Source organism: Micropterus salmoides, unplaced genomic scaffold (genome assembly GCF_014851395.1).
Source record: "Micropterus salmoides isolate LMB-PRFRI ecotype aquatic unplaced genomic scaffold, ASM1485139v1 Ms_hic_scaffold_660, whole genome shotgun sequence".
Lineage (NCBI taxonomy): Eukaryota > Metazoa > Chordata > Actinopteri > Centrarchiformes > Centrarchidae > Micropterus > Micropterus salmoides.
This window is the reverse complement of record NW_024044416.1, coordinates 10051-17209: the sequence shown is the minus strand read 5'-3', so window position 1 is coordinate 17209 and position 7159 is coordinate 10051. Positions and strand designations below refer to the sequence as shown.

The 7159-nt window shown below is 39.1% G+C and overlaps 1 long non-coding RNA gene across 1 annotated transcript; it reads left to right on the top strand.

Moving 5' to 3' along the window:
- Positions 1-450: 450 nt before the first annotated feature.
- Positions 451-4553, top strand: LOC119891022. Its single transcript, XR_005442385.1, has 3 exons — positions 451-526; positions 4095-4277; positions 4386-4553. It is a non-coding gene; the product is annotated as an uncharacterized LOC119891022 (long non-coding RNA).
- Positions 4554-7159: the final 2606 nt, after the last annotated feature.

Below are 7159 nucleotides of genomic sequence, written 5' to 3'. Positions count from 1 at the left end.
TTAAGCTGTAACAATTTCTTCTAAATGCAGTCCATTTGTTTGCATTGTAGTAACCTAGCTGTGCAGAGTGAGAAGAAACATCAACAAGTAAAAATATTTTTGTAATAGAACTTGTTCTTCTTTTCTTCTTTGATTAAATAAATGTTAAATGTAACAAATGTTGAGGAATGATGATAGAAAGTGAAAGACAGCAGTTTGTGATTTGATATGATTGTGGGTAAACTATAGGGACACTGTGTTTGTGTGAACTTCACCTCACAGCTTTAGTGATGTCACTGAACAATGTTAGGTAGATATTAAAAACCTGCTCCCTTTAATAACCTGATCTCTCAAACAGGTTTCACTCTGAAGAATGGAAGGTCTCACATGGACAACACCTCACAGAACCAAAGCTACGATCACAGCGACATCACCTCCAACACAGGATTACAGGAACTGGTTATTCATCCTGTATGTGGTGACATACACAATCATCGCTATCGGCCTCCTGTTGACCCTCGTGGCCATCTATGCTCTGTATTCTATGGTATGTACATTCTGACCAGAGCTGGAAAGAGTCAAAATATTCTACTTAAACAAAACAACAATTACTTTGATGAGCATTTACTTAAGGACAAGTAAAGTTACTGATATAAAAATCTACTCAAGTAAAAGTAAAAAGTAGCCATGCTGCTCAGCTTAGATGCACAAAAGCATTTGACAGAGTAAAGTGGAGCTTCCTTTACCAAACTTTGCAAATTTCGGGTTTCACACAACCTTCATAGACTGGGTGAAAATGATATACAAAAACCCCAAATCACGGATTAGAGTCAATGGGTGTTGCTCAGACTTTTTCCTACTCAAAAGAGGAGTCAGACAGGGAGACTGTCTGAGCCCTTTACTGTTTGCTGCAAGTATAGAACCACTGGCTGAGTCAATAAGACAGAATAAAGATATAAAGGGAATACAGGGATGAGGGGGACAGAACACAAAATATCACTATTCGAAGACGATTATTAACATATATAAATGCACCTTCCACCTCATTAATAGCCCTGGTGAATAACCTGAACAAGTATGGGGAGATCTCAGGATATCTGAGGCTAAATCAGTAGCTATGATGCTCTCAGGTCAATGTCCAGCTGATTTAAAGGGGAAATTCAAGTTCAAATGGACTAATATAGGGTTCAGATATCTGGGTATTATTATTACCTCTGCTACGTCACAGCTATTTGAAGCGAACAATGGGAAATTGATAACTGAAATTAAAAAAGAGGTGGGAGATTTTGCCTTTGACTCTGATGGGGAGGATAGAAACTGTGAGAATGAATGTACAACCAAGACTGTTGTTTTTGTTCCAGTCATTGCCTATTATGGTCTCTAACTCTACCTTTAAGATGTTAGACAAGATTATATCCCAATTATTTGGAAAAATAATTAAATATAAGACACTTCTTTGTCCAAAAGAGAAGGGAGGGTTAAATTTACCCAATTTAAACAATTACTATTGGGCTGCTCAACTCAGGGCTTTATTATGTGGATTACTAATGATGCAGATACATTGTGGGTGGGAATGGAACAAAACTCTATAAATGTACCTATAGAGTCGCTTCCATTTTTGAGTGAGGTAACACTAAAGAGGCTGAAGGTGGGCAAAGTCTGGATCAGGGGGACAATGAGAATATGCTCAATGGTACGTAAGAAATTGAAACTGTCAAACACCATTTGTAGAGCCGCTCGAATCTCGACAAACCCAGATTTTTTGCCATCTATGATGGATGCAGGATATAATAGATGGACACAACAGGGGTTAAAATATATTGCACAAATGTTTAGGGGACAAACCCTGAAGTCATTTCAACAGTTAACACAAGAATTTAATTTACCAGCCCATGATTTTTTCTAAGTTTCTACAACTAAGACATTACCTTAAGACACATAAGGAGTGGGAGAAGATCTCTAACACCCGTCGAAACTAGAAGAATTGTTAATGGCGTATACAGAGGGAGAAACAAAGAAAGGGATTATATCAAAACTGTATAAGGTACAATGGAATCTAACAATAACAATTTGGATGTCAAGGAAAAATGGGAATTGGAAGCAAATATTATAATAACAGATGAACAATGGGAAGAAACATTCAAAGCAGGACATAAGGTAACTAGCAGCCCGACGTGGAGGGAGTTTGATTGGAAGATCAAAATGAGGTATTTTCACAAAACATGTTTCCCGCCTGAAAACACATCTTTTTAAACTGGCATATAAATGATCATGATCACTGTTCATCAGTGGCCTGTACTACCAAGCAGGGTAACTGGCTTATCCGTAACTTCAGGAGTAACTTCATGACGTCGGGTGTAACCTCCTGGTTTACCCGTACCACAAAAGGTGGATAGGTGTTACCCGAGGTCTGTTGCCATGGCAATTTACGCTGGATCTCTAAACTGCTCCGAGCAGGTTTTGTTCGTGGTTAAATCGAGGTTACCCTGCACGTGGACTACACACCACATCTGTACTCAGTGTTAATGATGAGAAGTAGGATATTAATACACACCACTTAAATATGTTTAGATTTCAGCCTGATTTGTTCCACTGCGGCTGCGGTGAAGTTCTGAACACAACAGCATTACATTCAGACAGCGAGCCCTGCAGCCGAGCTGGGATTTTAGAGAGGAAATCAGACAGGAAACAGAAAACAAATCCAAGATCAAAGTGTGAAATTTACAAGAAGAAAAATCGGAAATTCCCCTGAAATTAATGTCACAAAAAATCGAAATCTGGTTGTAGCGGCCCCTTGGATTTATTGATCAAGACGCAGAGAGTTTCAAACGGGTGTCGATTTATTATTCCTCTCAACGTGCACCATGCACCATGAACACCGTGAAAACTACAGAATAAAACAGAAGAAACACAAAAGGCTTCTATGTAGCTTCACAAATATTTGCACATAAATTGTGTTCATATTTATCATGTTTACACACAATACAAATCATTTAACTAACAACCAATATGAAATGAAATGTTTTTAAGTCTTTATGACAAATAAATATCACATGCCTTTAAATGAAATACAATATATTATAATTGTTCACAGAAATAATATTGCTTTTATGTTAATGACATGTGCAATTAACCCATAAACAAATGAAGTAATGACATTCTCCTTTCCTTAAACAAAATCCCTTCTGATAATAATACACTAGACACATTTTCTTTCATACCTCATTCCGCTCTCCAAGGAAGCTAATCAAATGGTTTCGCCATCGGCTATCACGCTCTCTAGCTCGACACACGCTCACAGTTCGTAGGTCTTAGAAATAACATGTACAAACAACACAAAAATAATAAAATCACAATGTAAACTCCTTCTTTACAAGATTCAAATAGATGAACATGATAAATAACGTGTTTACCAGTTTTTACCGTTCTTCCGACGACGCGTGAGCACCACATTGTGAAGAGAAAAGTAGCAGGAAGTTTAGCGTCACAAAACATAAGAAAACGGCGCCTTTCAAAATAAAAGCAGAACTACAATGTCTTATTAAAATATAAATATAATACTATGTAGGAGAATATTAATGCGATTTATCAGACATTTACACTGGTGTTTTCTTCTGAATACGCCCGATCCAAGGCAAAGTCTCTGAGGTGCATGATAGTGATTGTGGGCTAAACTCAGGAGTTTTTCCTCTCTGCTAAATCTGATTGCAAAGTTTAATATAACTTTCCAATGCATGTATAATACACTGCAGACATGTGTGTGTGATGTTGCAGCCTTGCAAAGGCTTTTTTGCGAAAAAACTGCCTGCACGGCCAAACACGCCCCTTTTATGCGAACATGCACCAACTCCAATTAAGTTAACACGGGGTTAACACCAACGCAACTAACCATCCTAACATCTTATCCACCTTCGTTTTTGCTGTTAGTTTATAAATGTATTTCTAGACTGTTTGAAGATGTTTTGTGAGGTGACCTTGAGTGTTCTGAAAGGTGCCTGTAAATAAAATGTATTATTATTATTATTTGGGCAGAGCAAGATGACAGATTTGGGAGGAGGTGGACTTCACAACATGTTTCCAACTGCTTGTTGACTTTTACCAATGTTTTCCTGCAGGTGAGAAGAGATCATGTTGCTCCCATCTACGTCATCAACCTTCTCATTACGACCTGATTCAGCTCTGCTGCATGATCGTTCAGGTGGTACCACTGTGGATGGAAGATATCTGAGATCTTCTATATATTTACTCTCTGCTCTGTTTGCCAGTATTGGCTTCATGGTCTGCATCTCCCTGGAAAGGTATCTGTCTGTCTATCCAGTATGTGTGGAGCTCCTTCTGTGTCTGAACATTATTTAGTTTATAACTCTGAAGCTCCTCAAAGACTTTGTGTCCATCTTGTGTTACAGGTATTTGGTCATCGCCCACCCGCTGTGGTACCGCTTCAGACGAACCATCAGGAGCTCTGTGGTGGTCTGTGTCCTGGTCTGGGTCCTTTTTCTTGTATATGGTGTCCTTTACTATTTTGTTGATTATCTGACCACATACATAATCCTCACCGTCCTCCTCCTCCTTCCCTTCCCACTGTTCATATTCTCCCTGGTTGGGACCCTCAAAGCCCTGTCTGCTTCCATCTCGGTCCCCTCTGATGAAAAACGACGAATTGTGGGAATTTTGGTTCTGGTGCTGCTTATTTACACGCTGCTGTTCCTGCCCAGCATCATTTGGTTCTTGAAAGAATACACTGACAATAACCAATTGGTAGACTTTAGACTCAACCTTCTGTCTCTCATCTTTGTTAAGTTGAGTCCTCTTGCAGACTTGTTCCTGTATGTCTCATGAGGAAAGGGTTCATAGACAAGCTTTTGGCCTCTGTGTGTTGCTGCAGAATGGACAGCAATGATATCAGCAGTCCATCAGTATGAATGATGACAACATTTCCACAGTCAGCTTCATGTAGGCAGAGAAAGAGGGAGAGAGAGAAAGGAGGAAACAGGAGGAGAAATGGAGGCCAATAGAAAGGATAGAGACGAGACAGATCCTGTCATCTACTGAGACCATTTCCAATAAGACACCTAACTGTAGAGAACAGGAAGCACTGTTTGGACTCTGCTGTGGGAGAAGTGGCTGCTGGGAAATGTTTTGGTCAACTTGCTCTGGTTCACTGTGATGGCTTCAACACATGGAAATAAAATGTGTTTTATTAGTTTGGAGCTGGAAGTTGATGTCTGTCATTATTCTCCTTTAATCCCAGAAGCAAAGCAGATATTATTTTAGATGAACTGAGCTCATTCTAGCCGCCTCGCTGTCTTCTTCCTAAATCTTTATTTGGACTGTTGTTTGGATGTTTAACACAGGGAGAGCATCTCAACACGTCTTTAGCACTTTTTATTTTAGTTTCTCATACATGTTTTAATTTAGTGTTTTTTTAATGTATGCTTTCCCAAAACTGTGTTCGCGAAGCGTTTTATTTTTTGGACAAATAAGGAAAAAAATCCATTCCATTGTTTGTTTCATTTTATTCGATCTAATCATGCTGCTGTTTAGGATGTGATTCAGAGCAGCTGTTTTGCAGCAGCTGTTGTGTTTTTGGCAATATGGATAAAATCTTAAACCACAGTTTATGTCAGTTTATATGAAATTGTACATTTTCTGGAAATCCAATAAAAATCAGTTTGTAGACCAAACTGTGAATGTTTGTCTTTGAGCAACTCAGTGAATTAAAAGCTGATAAATGAAGGTTCAACAAAATCTCTGCTGGTTGACAAATCTCCGTTGTCTATATGAACATAAAGCCCAACCTGCTGTTAGCAGGGAGGCATCCTGCACTTTCTGACCAAGTGAGGTTTCCTCACAACTCTTAAAGTTTTCAGACTTTTTTAGATAATAATTTGGGGCAGAAATGATAAAGTGTGACAGGGACAGTCACAACAGATCAGACCAACATGTTTCAGTAGAAGTTAGTAAAGTCCACAATGTAAAAAGAAAAAGTTGAACTTAAAATTTTAAGCCAATAAAATTTACCAAACTTCTAAGTTGGGCAATTAAACTGAATATTTTAAGTTTTGCTCTTGAGTCTGATCAATTTTCGGTTTGACGTTCTCTTAACTCAACCAAAGTTGCAACAACTTTTAATTATTACTTATGTTACGACCCCCTGTTGGTCTAGGGGTGTGGGGGCCATAAACATATAGGCACAACTGGTACAGATCTTAACAAGGTAACTTTCATTGGTAACAGAGATGTAGACAGGTAACAAAAAACAAAAGGAGGGTGGACGCGGGTGCTGCAAAAATAACAAACCAAATTAAAATAAAAAGGTCCTCAAAAGGAGGCCTGTACCTATCTATCGATTTAAGCAGAGTTGATTCTTGCTACAAAAGAACACAAAGAGCACAACACCCACTCCACCTGGTGAAAACACAATAGTAAACAAAACACTAAGTGAATTTCTCCACTGCACCCAATGTGGAGCTAACAAACAAAGGTATGCAAATGTTTCCCTAAACACAATGTACAGCTAATAAGCAAGGAAGGTGGATAGTTCCACTAAACACAGAGTACAACTAACAGCAGGCTATGCAGTCAATACCAGCAGCACACAAGTCAACAGGCGGTGACAAGCTGCCTGGAGCAACAGGTGGACTCTCCTTATGAGCCGGAGGTAATTAACGTGGTGACGGGCCATTGGTTGAGTGGAAACAGAGGGAACCAATGGGCGAGACAGATGTCAGCAACCCAGAAACCAGGAAGTAGGCGGGTCTTCATTCCCCAGGGACACAGCCTACTTGGTAGAGGTGAGACAGGAAAAAGGGGAAACACAAAGGTGACAGTGACAGCCGTGACACTTCTGTTTAAGTTGTAATAAATTATAATTTCACACTGTAACTTATGGTTCTTCATATTGATCAATTAGTATCAATAACTCCACATCTAAATTGTAAATAATTACAGATGCAATGTCTACATTAAAATTTTGATAAATTTTTCTGAAAACATGTAAAAAAACCAGACAATTTACAGGAAATTATAGTTTCTGGTACTATGTCGAAGTCCTCAGCAGCGTGGAACGGGCTCGATGCCACAGACGGATATGAGCCTGGACTGAGGGGACTGCAATGTCCTTCTCCTGGGAATGAAACAGAGGAGGCTGATATCCGTAAATACACTGGAAGGGCTCTAC